Below are 12722 nucleotides of genomic sequence, written 5' to 3' on the forward strand. Positions count from 1 at the left end.
AAAGCACTATACTGCATAGCCCCCACCAGCTCGCCCAGAGTGCTGCCATCAAAGTCCTCTAAGTCCTTTTTTCTCACGAGCCTAGAATACTCACTGATATAGGGGACCAGATGCTCTGCTCGATTGTCGGGCAAACGAGGTTTCGACCCCGCTGGTGGAGGAAGAGAAGTGGGATCAGTGGCTGTTCCACTAGTTTCGCCGACTTTGGTAGGAGGAGGTGGTAGAATCCTCAAGGGGGGACCTGCTCCGCGATGTTCACCTGTTTCGTAGAAAAAGCATCCTTATTCTAGTCCTGCTTAGCAGCAGGAGGTTGATGACGTTTTCGATTCAAAGCCCCGATCACAGTATCCTCCATCTTAAGATCAGTGGACACCGGACGAGATTCGAACAAGTTGTAAGTAGATAGCAACTCTCGGCTCGAGGAGGAATTGGCTAACACAGCCTTGACCTACTTGAGCGGCTCAGGTTTAAGCTTGTAGTGGACACCCCAAGAACCAGCAGTTCGAACAAATATTGGGTTAGAGATAAATAAAAAACGAGGACAACTAGGGATACAAGACATCTAAAGCGAGTAGGCAACCTAGGACTACGAAATGGGATGGGACGCGATAGTTCTTCCTGTCAATCTATGCAACTTGACCCCAGGGACCCCCAGCAAAAAATAATTTTTTCTTCCAATTCCCACCACCACCTGTTGGAAGATCAGTTATGTGTTTTCTAGTCTTGGTACTTGACATGAAGTAATACCAGCAGGTGTCTTTGGGGCTACTCTTTAGCTGGTACAAGTGCTTTACCTCATTAATTGTGGGCTCGCTCTGGCAGCATCTATCCCACAATATGAACAGACCAGAAAGCACCCTCCACCCATTTGGGTTAAGTTGACCAGGAGCTAAGTTTAACCCACTAAGCATTCGGGTAAAATAGGGTTGTAGGGGGCACCTCATCCCGAATTTAAAACTTTCCAGAAACAGAGTAACGTTTCCCCTGGGAGGCCGGCTGGGAGTATCTTTTTTTCATAGGATCCTAAGGGGTATATCATCAGGAATGTCATACCTAGTCCGGAGGTCAACGAGGTCGTCTACTGTGGTCGTGCACGTGATGAAGTCAATAGCGTAATGGAATTCAAATGGAGGGATAGATTTCTGCCATATCACTTCGCCCGCAATTAAATGCGACATGACTCCTCAAAGGCTTTTCCTATCATGCGCAAGCCAGAACTGTTGAATTTCTATTGTTGGTCCACTATGTTACCCAACACCAGAAACTGGGGGACCAATGTTTGGGGGATATACTTCTACAAGACTAGCCATGATGAGTAGATATCTGGTAGCAGGATTCCACGAACAGGAATATTTTCACAAGTCTGGTAGCAGGTGAACACGAATAGGAATATTCTGCTCGTTCACGAATGCACCATCCACGGGGCCACAGTGGGAGCCGGCCTCCTGCTAGGAGCACAAGGCCATTCCTACTAGAGGTTGAGGTGGGGAGACTCGGTCAATGACGGTTGGCAAGACGTGCACTCCTGCCCGAGAATCAAGGCACGAAGTCCACTAAGCCACAACTACGATAATAAAGCATCCACTTCCGGGAGTTGAGGGAGGTGATGGACGTGGATTGTAGGAAGGCTCAGATTTAAAGGAAGGCTATAAAAAGGTAACCAACGATGATAAACGGGTTAGACTTTTTGAGATTAGAACTGAGAAAAAGAGCTTTCTATTGAAAGATCATAAAAGAGCCATAATATTGGTGGCCGTATTTCCCAAGAAGACAAAGCATGCTTTTCTGACTTGAGCGTCAGAGGGTTTACGACGGAAAAACACCCGGCATGCTCTGACCTGTCTTTGTGTACGCAGGAGTCTGTAGAGAGGAAGTCTGACGAGGAGAGATCCTGGTTGTGGACGAGTTAGTTGAGGAGAGATCCTGGTCGTGGACGAGTTAGTTGAGGAGAGATCCTGGTTGTGGACGAGCATAAAACTAGAATCTCGCATCAACACCAGCCTTCACTGAAATTGTTTGGTTTCTTTGTTTTCAAGGATAATGTTATATTCGGATTAATATTTTGTACAAAAGTTTGATTGATTGTTTTACTTTCTATTTTCACATTCATTGGTGTGTATTCAATTTGTCAACATTCAAGTTGCATATATGTGATTGTTTTTTATTTTATTTTTATCTTGTTTCTAGTTTTTGAGTAGTGGTACACTTCAACTTCAATTTCATTACTTCAGTTTGACGAAAAGTGTTTGTGCTATGATCACTTCTCATCATCTTAAAACTGACTGAATGATATTGTTATTCGGTTTTTCAGAATTTCACCGATGTGTAGTTCATTATAAGGGTGACAATGCTGGTCAAAAGTCAAACGGGGTTAGTTAAAAAAGTGCAGGGAAATTTCGGGTTTGTTAGAAATAGCCTTTGTTGTAGTTTATAAGGCTGGTTGTTGGGTCATCTTCACAGGTCTCATCAAAGCCATAGAAAGAGAGAGAGTTAAAGAGAAAAAGTTGTATATTCTTGGAATGATTGTGAAATGGTCCTTGTTCTTCTGTGGATGTAGGCACTTTGATTCAATTTTGAGTTTGGGTTTCTAGGAATGATTCTTGATACGTCAAAGAGGGTCTTAGGTGTGTGATCTTGGTACTAACAGAGGATTAAACACAACAAAAAGAAACTGGGGCATATTGTCTAATCTTTATAGACTCCAAATATATGGAGATTTTAGCCCTAGTCAATGTCCAACAGCCCTTGTAAAATAAAAAACCATCACTAATCCTTGGTGACTTTAGGGATCTAGTAAGGACTAGGTAGAATTGAAGAGGAGATTTAACGAGTGAAGTTCTGAAAGTGGAAGATTTAATCTATAGCACGGAAGCTTAGTTAGAATTGATGACTGGATTCTTTCTCTATTGATTGATTTGCAGCCCAACTGCATTAAGGGAATAAAGAGGAGCTGTAGTCGTTCGCACATTTTCTGTTCACAGCATCCAGCGGGTGCCTTGTAATGCAGTGCAATGAAGTTGATGGCACACAGGATGTGCTGCTGCTCTCTCTCAATTCCTTATAATCACATCAAGGCCCTTGTTTGTAGCAGAGGAATTCCCTTTTGTATTAAAATTGATTCTGCTGCTCTGGTTGTCATTGGATTCTTATGGTTTCTTCACTCATTAGCCAGTAACATAATGTTGAGTTTATTGATTTTGTTATCTTAAAAATGTCCAAGACATCTTGTGATCATGATATATTGTCATTTTATTTTTAGACAAAAAGATTGTTTTTCCAGTTAGCAAATGTATATTGCGTTCATTTTTGGATTGGAAAAACAAAAATTTGAAGAAGAAAAATGAAAATTAATAAAAAAGATTACAGGACATCTGCATCATGTTCTTTTATTTGAACTAAGTCTTTGTTTAACTTTTCTCCTTTTCCATTTTGCAAATTTAGTATCTCTTTCTTTTCTTGAACCAAGATAGTTTCCTTTACTTACAAGTAAAGTTTAAATGACCTTGATCTTCTATTTTTCTCTTACCTTATTTTTCTTTCACAAGCACGATCATTTTCAACGCTATCAAAATCATCCATCTATCAATACCCAATTTGAATAAAATTCAGCATCTTTTTTCCTTATTCTTTCTATGTAATAATTTGGTTGTGTTGCTTTTAATCAAAATAAAATATATATCGTCGGGATTTCAAAGTTTGTGATCACTTTAAGAAAAAAGCAGGTACTTTATTATTTGAATTATCCACAAAATAACTCTATTTTATTATTTTCATCTTATGAATGTTAGATGTACTATATATCTGTGTTTGATTCTTATTTACAACCTATGTTTTTGCTCACACGTTTCATATGTTGACAAGTCAGATTAAAAAAAGATAAAAAGATCAACTTTCTTTTATTCCATTTGCAAATGCATTGACAAACAGTTTAATTTGTTTAATTAATTTATTTTTTTAAAATCACGGTCTCTTTTAATAATTTGTTACTTTGCATGTTAGAACAACAAGGTAATGACAGAGGAAGAGATATGGACATCAACTTCAGACTATTTTCAGAGAGGTTAAGAAGGGTGTTAGCCAGTAAAGAAGTCACGTTGCCTGATGCTGCAAAACAACCTATTCAAAACCTTCTTGCCAAGAATGAAATCATTACTTCTTGGCTGAGGGACTTTGAATATGAAACGTCCTGGCTTCTGGTGCAAAAAATAGGAAAAGAGGAAATTGATGACCCTGATCTCGGGAACATTATGGATGAAATCAATTGCTTTCCTCATCTTATATCATGGAAGCATCTCATTAGAAGAAAATATAGGGGAAGCAATGGAGAAGCCCCTTGGGCTTTGGTACTTCAAATATTGCAGGTCACCTTTTTGCTTGAAACTTTGTTTTCTCTACTTATCTGTGTTTCCCACATGCCTAGAGATATCCACTAAGAAGTTATATCGGTTGTGGATAGTGTAAGAGAGATTGTAACATTTTTCAATCTTTGGTTTGATATTCTAGAAGAAAACGGTTTGTCGTTTCTGGGGAAAAAGGCTAACTGTTTAATTTCAGAGAGCATGTTTTATGTTCTAGAGAAAACGGCTAACCGTTTGGAGAAAATGGTTAACCGTTTAGAGAAAACGGCTAACCGTTTATTTCCAGAGAGCGTATTTTTGCGTCAACTGAAAAAATGGTTAGCAAGCTTGAAAATTTCATATGTCAATCGATGCAAATTCAAACTAAAAGAGTGCTTTGAAATACACTCACTAATTAAATGTTAAAATCGAAAGATACATTTTTGTATGTATAAGTTTATCATTAATAAATCTGAAAAATATTACAATCTAGTGGGGGATTGTAAGAGAGATTGTAACATTTTTCAATCTTTGGTTTGATATTCTGGAAGAAAACGGTTTGCCATTTCTGGGGAAAAAGGCTAACCGTTTAATTCCAGAGAGCATGTTTTCTGTTCTAGAGAAAACGACTAACCATTTGGAGAAAACGGCCAATCGTTTATTTACAGAGAGCATGTTTTCTGTTCTAGAGAAAATGGCTAATCGTTTAGAGAAATCAGCTAACCGTTTATTTACAGAGAGCAACTTATTTGACATTCTGGAATAAAACGGCTCACCATTATTGAGAAAACGGCTAACCGTTTATTTACAGAGAGTGTGTTTTTGCGTCAACTGGAAAAACAGTTAGCAAGCTTGAAAATTTCATATGTCAATCGATGCAAATTCAAACTAAAAGAGTGTCTTTGAAGAAGTGCCATTTCTAATGGTTGTATTCTTTTAAAAATAAACTTCTTCTTTATTAAAAGATAGACACACAATTAGATCAATATCAGATTTTGCAGATTTCATGTATGTTCTGGAAATACAATCTTATTTTCTAGAGATTGTATTCAGGATTTGATATATCTTGGGGGTAATTTGCGATTAAAACTCTATAGCAAACCAAGATTGGTGAGGGCAAATAAAACCTTAAAGGAAAGTATGCAAATACGTCTCAAATCCTAAGAAAATTTCTTTGTTCTTTGCCTCCATATTCGAAAATTCACCAACAATATTTAAGGTTTTATTTTTATGCAAATGGAGGCTGAGAAGAGTTTGATGTCATTTTTTAATCCTAGTGTCCATCTCGATCGTTTTGATGGAACTAATTTCACTCGTTGGAAGGGAAAATTGTTCTTCTTCCTTACTATTCTTAAATGGCATATGTTCTTGATCCGAAATTGGAACCATTTCCGGAACCAAGAGAAGATAATACCGAAGTTGTTAAGGCTGCAAGGAAACGTCGTGAAGAAGATGAATTGGTGTGTCGGGGTCACATGCTCAATACGCTTTCTAACAGGTTATATGATCTTTACAATTCTATGACTTCTCCAGTGGAAATTTGGAATGCTCTTGAGTACAAATACAAAACAGAGAAAGAAGGTACTAACAAATTTATTGTCTCTAAATATTTTGAATTTATTATGGTAGACACAAAATCCATTCTTGATCAAATACACGAGTTACAAATTATTGTTGCTAAGCTTCAAGAGTTAAAAGTTGAAATTTCTTAATCATTTCAAGTTGGGGCTATTATTGCTAAATTGCCTCAAAGTTGGAATGATTATAGAAAGAAACTCCTTAATAGTAAAGAAAACATAACTTTAGAAGAATTTCAAAAACACTTAGTAATTGAAGAAGAGACTAGGTCTCGTGAATCCAAGGATAAGCATGATTCTACTAAAGTTAATGTTGTTGAAGCTAGTAAATTCTCAAAGAATTTTAAAGTCAAGAATGCCAAGAAATTCAAGAAGTCCAACACACAAAAGTTTACTGGAAATTATTTCTTTTGTGGCAAGAAAGGCCATCGCCAAAGTGATTGCAGATTCAAGAAGAAAAAGGAATAAGTGAATCCCCATAAAGCTAATGTTATTTAAAAAAATCTGAAGAGATTTGTGCTATGGTTTCTGAAATGCAAATTGGCATGATTACCGAAACCAATATGGCTGAAACTAAGTCCTATGATTGGTGGCTCGATTCGGGTGCAACAATTCATGTTTGTAATGATAAGAAATTTTTCTTATCGTACAAAGAAGAAACGGAAGGACAAATGGTTCTCATGGAGAACAATAATGCAGCCATAGCAGCAGGGAAATGAGTAGTTGAGATCAACTTCACTTCTGGAAAGAAAGTCACATTGTATAATGTCTTTTATGTACCTTCCGTTAGGAAGAATCTTATTTCTGCTAGTTGTATGTGTAAGCATGGGCTTAAGAATATGCTTGAGGGTAATACTTGTATTATCTCAAAGAATGGATTATTTGTTGGGGAAGGGTATTCTTGTGATGAAATGTAGAAACTTAGCATTAATAATAATAATATCAACTTAGCTTATATTGTTGAGTCTTGTGATGTTTGGCATGCTAGATTAGCACATTTGAATTTTAGATCTTTGAAATACATGTCTAAGCAAGGTTTGATTAATTACAATGATGTTAAAGGTCATAAGTGTAAAATCTGCATCCAAGCTAAATTAACGAAGAAACCTTTTCCTAAAGTCAAACGAAATACTCAAATATTGGATTTAATACATACCGATATTTGTAAGTATAATGGTGTTTTAACAAGAGGAGGTAAGAGGTACTCTATCACTTTTATTGATGATTGTTCTAGATACACTTATGTGTATTTACTTAGAACAAAAAATGAAGCTTTTGATAAATTTAAAAATTTCAAATCTGAAGTTGAGAACCAAGAAGATAAGAAAATCAAAATGATTCGTAGTGATAGAGGTGGTGAATATTTCTCAATTGAATTTAATAATTATTGTGAAGAATTTGGAATTATTCACCAAAGATCAGCTCCATTTACTCCTCAACAAAATGGTTTGGCTGAAAGGAAGAATAGGATCTTCAGGGATATGATAAATTCCATGATCCTTAATGCAAAACTACCAAATAATTTGTGGGGGAAAGTATTACTCACTGCATGTCATATTCATAACAGAATTACATCTTTGAAAACACATAAATCTCCTTATGAAATTTGGAAAGGAAGAAAATCAAACTTGATGTATTTAAGGGCCTGGGGTTGTTTAGCTTTTTATAAACATGATCCTAAATCATCAAAGTTAAGTACTAGATGTATAAAGAGTGTTTTCGTAGGATATGCTGAAAATTCCAAGGCTTATAGGTTGTTAGATTTAGATTATAATGTGATTGTGGAATTTATAGATGTTGAATTTATTGAGAATAAATTTCAACATGATTCTAATATTGAATTAGAATCAATTATTGATCAACCATGTGTTAATACTCCTGTTACCTCCACTAACAATAATAAAAGGAAAGAGTCTATGACATCTTTCGAACCAAGGAGGAGTCAACGTGAAAACAAAGAAAAGAGTTTAGCTCCAGATTTTATTTCATCACAAGCACTACTCTTCTTGGTTGAAGGGGATAGAAAGAATGTACTTAATAAAGTATCATTGTTGTTAAATATTGAAAAAGATCCAAAGACATTTAGCGAAGCTATGTCTTCTAGAGACGCTTCTTTTTGGAGAGAGGCGGTAAATAATGAAATGGATTCGATTATGTCGAATCAAACATGGGTCTTGGTTGATCTTCCTCTAGGATCTAAACCAATTAGCAGCAAATGGGTATTTAGAAGAAAGTACAATAGTGATGGTTCTTTGCAAACTTTTAAGGCTAGATTAGTAGCTAAAGGGTTTAAGCAAAGAAATGGTATTGATTATTTCGATACATATGCTCCGGTAGCAAGGTTAACTTCTATAAGAGTGCTATTTGCAATTGCTTCATTGAACAATTTGTATGTGCATCAAATGGATGTTAAAACTGCTTTTCTTAATAGTGATCTTGATGAAGAAATCTATATGGAACAACATGAGGGATTTGTTTTGCCAGGAAATGAGAAAAAGGTATGCAAGTTAGTCAAATCACTTTATGGTTTGAAGCAAGCACCAAAACAATGGCATGAGAAGTTTGATTCGGTAATTTTATCTCATGGTTTTAAGCATACTAATACTGATAAATGTATATATTTTAAATTTACGAATGATTTTGGTGTGATTATATGTGTTTATGTTGATGACTTGCTTATCTTTGGAACAAATATGCAAGGAGTAGATGATACAAAGAAGTATTTAACTTCACAATTTAAGATGAAAGATCTTGGTGAAGTAGATACTATCTTAGGTGTCAAAGTGAAGAAACATAGTGGGGGTTACTTATTGTGTCAATCTCATTATATAGAGAAAGTGCTTCTTAAATTCAATTATTTGAAATTTAAAGAAGCCAATACCTCATATGATTCTAGTATTAAATTACTAGAGAATTCAGGCCGAGTAGTAGCACAACTAGAATATGCTAGTGCTATTGGTGGCTTGATGTATGCTATGCATTGTACGATGCCTGATATAGCATTTGCAATTTATAAAATGTCAAGATTCACGAGTAACCCTAGTGTTGAACACTGGAAAGCAATTGGTAGGATACTTGGTTATCTTAAAAGGACCATTAATTTGAGTTTGTTTTATAATGATTATCCTGAAGTACTGGAAGGATATTCAGATGCTAGTTGGGTAACCAATACAAGAGATAATAAATCCACTTCTGTTTGGATTTTTACAATTGCTAGAGGAGCGGTTTTTTGGACTTCAAAGAAACAAACGTGCATAACTCATTTAACAATGGAAAGTGAGTTTATAGCACTTGCAACTGCAGGCAAGGAAGCCGAATGGCTGAGAAATTTGTTGTTTGATATAATGTTGTGGCCACAACCAATGCCATCTATTTCTTTGTACTGCGATAGTGAAGCTACATTGTCTAGAGCTTATAATAAAGTGTATTTCCAGAGAGCGTGTTTTTACGTCAACTGGAAAAACAGTTAGCAAGCTTGAAAATTTCATATGTCAATCGATGCAAATTCAAACTAAAAGAGTGTCTTTGAAGAAGTGATATTTCTAATGGTTGTATTCTTTTAAAAATAAAATTCTTCTTTATTAAAAGATAGACACACAATTAGATCAATATCAGATTTTGCAGATTTCATATATGTTCTGGAAATACAATCTTATTTGCTAGAGATTGTATTCAGGATTTGATATATCTTGGGGGTAGTTTGCCATTAAAACTCTATAGCAAACCAAGATTGGTGAGGGCAAATAAAACCTTAAAGGAAAGTGTGCAAACACGTCTCAAATCCTAAGAAATTTTCTTTGTTCTTTGCCTCCATATTCGAAAATTCACCAACAGATAGATGAAGGTTTCATTCCAGACAACAGTGAGGCAACTGCTGAGAAGTACTAAGATCTACTAATCAATAGAGGCTTTGTTGATACAAGGAAGAGAGGAGCTGGAAGCGCTATCAACACATGCTCTGTTCGTGGTCGTTGCCGTCCTGTGTTGTTAGCAGTGGCTTTCGAGGCGGAATTTGTCTTTTTCCCGTTCGGGGATCCAAAAGGTAAATCACGAAAAAATGTCAAACGGATCAACGTTTTTGAAAAACAGAGTGATTTTGCTCACCTAGATGATTATGACTCGCACTTGCATTCTTTGTTGTACTTCACTTCAAAAAGCGACTATCTTGACCCAATAAATTGGGAGAAAATTTGTAAAATGTTAAAATTTCTCAGAGGATTGGACTTGGGATCTCTTGTTCTCATCCATTATCCATCCGGAATTGAAAATTTATTTCTTTTACGATATTTGAAGTTGAATATCCCTTCCCTCAAAAGCTTGCCTTCGCCATTATTAAGCAATCTTCTGAACCTGTACACCCTAGACATGCCCTTTAGCTATATAGATCACACAGCAGATGAATTTTGGAAGATGAACAACCTCAGGCATCTGAATTTTGGCTCAATCACACTTCCTGCGCATCCAGGAAAATATTGCGGCTCTCTGGAAAATCTCAATTTCTTTTCAGCCTTGCATCCTTGCTGCTGTACTGAAGATATATTGGGTAGACTACCTAATCTTCGAAATCTCCGGATATGGGGAGATTTAAGTTATTATCAATCTTTGTTGTCCCAAAGTCTTTGCACATTGACTTGCCTCGAGTCATTGAAGTTGGTGAACGAAAGCAAGATGCCAACGCTCTCCAAAATTGTCCTTGTTGAATACCAATTTCCTCCAAGACTGACCCACTTGAGTTTCTCTAATACTGAACTTATGGAGGATCCCATGCCCGCACTAGAAAAGCTGCCGCTTCTTCAAGTGCTCAAATTGAAGCAAAATTCGTATTCAGGTAGGAAGCTGACTTGTGGCTCTGATGGTTTTCCAAATCTCAAGGTATTGCACCTGAAATCAATGCTATGGCTAGAGGAGTGGACTATGGGGATTTGAGCCATGCCAAAACTAGAATGCTTGATTATCAACCCTTGTGCTTAATTGAAAAAGATGCCTGAACAGCTCTGGTGCATAAAGAGCTTAAACAAGTTCGATTGCTGGTGGCCGCAGCTGGAGCTGAGACAAAAGCTACGGGAATTCGAGGATAAGGAGCAGTATGGCATTCAACTCTATCCTTATGGAATTTGATTAGCCCCGATTGAATTTGATGTAAGTTTCTCTTTTTATCCAATTTCTTCAACTTTTAATTATTTATCTAATTTCGTATACTTTCTATTCAATATATTTATTTTCCTTCTCCTTCAGTTAAATAGTTAAGCCCTCTTTAGAGTTTCTGATAGTCACCCCAATCATTACGCCCTCTTTTGCCGCAGGGAGACTTCAGTACCCTTGTATGTTCAACTATGAGCCTAGGCGACATTGGCATTCATTTGTTTTAATAGTTAAGATAAAAAATGTAATATAAAAATTTTTCTTTTTCACCAATTTCTCCTATGACTTGTGTAGGTGAAGTCCGAGCAGAAAATATCAAAACTGCAGCCTGTGTTTCAGTTTCAACCAGAATCCTTTCAGTTAGTCTTCACTTCTGCTGTCTATACAAATAAGTCCTGATCCTATGGTGGACATTTTTCTGCTTTCTTTGTATCTACTGTCTACACGATAATAAGAAATTTCGTTTCAGATATTCAGTTGAGCGTTGATTGATTGGTGCTTCGGGCCATGGTTGGTTAATTGTGTACAAAAAAAATAAATAATATTTGTGACGCCTTTCCAGTCTTGGATTCAGTGGAATGTATTTTCTGTCTTTGTTCTGTTGCTTGCTTTGAAATCCTTTTCTAAGACTGGGAATGTTTGACACTCAATATGTTTGGTTTATTTTGCGGAAAAGATTGATTATTCACGAACTTCATACACGGCTGACTCTCCTGGTAAATATTCTTGTGAATAAGTACTATGATCCTCTTTTAGGCACTACAATAAGGCCTTTTTCTCTTTTTTTTGGTGCACTAAATTGTGTACACTAAAGCACACACGTTGTTGTGTCAGAAAAGGATCCTTGCAGCCATTGAGATTAATTGATTAAATGAAGTAGAAAAAAGAAAGAAATCAAAATCTTCAGGTCTAATTATCGCCAATTCATTCAGGAGGTAGAATCAGAGAGGCCGTGTTATAGCGGCAGCCTGAGAGATCATTTCAGCTGAAAAACTCAGAATTTATAAAGTTACGACTTCATTCTCATAAATATGAGGTTAAAATGCAGAGGTTTGATTTTATAGGCTTCAGTCAATGTAGTACATTCTAGTTTTGGATTCACTTGTATAAATTTTTAGTCTGTAATTGTTTCAAATCCTCTTAGTTTGGTTTGGACGTCATTGGTATCTTATGGTTTCTTAATCCAATAATATAGTGTTGAACTATCCGCGGAGATGTTAACATTCTTTTACAGGCACAAATTGTCTGCAAATGAAAATATATAAAATAAAAAGGACAAGTGATAAATGAGTTAATCTGAGGAAATTCGAACCTGTATAAACATATTTTTAGTATTTTGAAGGACCAAAAACCTCTCAATACAATTTTTCAGTTGCCAAATAAAATATTTCAGCCTCCCATTATTAAGATTGATGCTAGTTTAAATACTAACTTACATATAAAATTTGAAACTAAAGAACAAGAGCAACAATCCTAAACTAAGGCAAATAATTAGCTAATTAACTAACAACTGGTTCTGGTTTATTGAGTTCAAGTATATGTTAACACATTAACCACAACCAACCAAATAAATATAACTTAAAATAAAATAAAATAAAAATATCTCAAGACTTGAAGATCGGATCACATTCTCTTTTAATAAACTAACGCAGGAATTTCATCTCTG

At 35.9% G+C, this 12722-nt stretch overlaps 1 pseudogene; it reads left to right on the plus strand.

Moving 5' to 3' along the window:
* Nucleotides 1-4224: 4224 nt before the first annotated feature.
* Nucleotides 4225-11032, plus strand: LOC112095673 (annotated as a pseudogene).
* The last annotated feature ends 1690 nt before the right edge of the window (nucleotides 11033-12722 follow it).

The sequence above is a fragment of the Citrus clementina genome, unplaced genomic scaffold (assembly GCF_000493195.1).
Source record: "Citrus clementina cultivar Clemenules unplaced genomic scaffold, Citrus_clementina_v1.0 scaffold_1, whole genome shotgun sequence".
Taxonomy (NCBI): domain Eukaryota; kingdom Viridiplantae; phylum Streptophyta; class Magnoliopsida; order Sapindales; family Rutaceae; genus Citrus; species Citrus x clementina.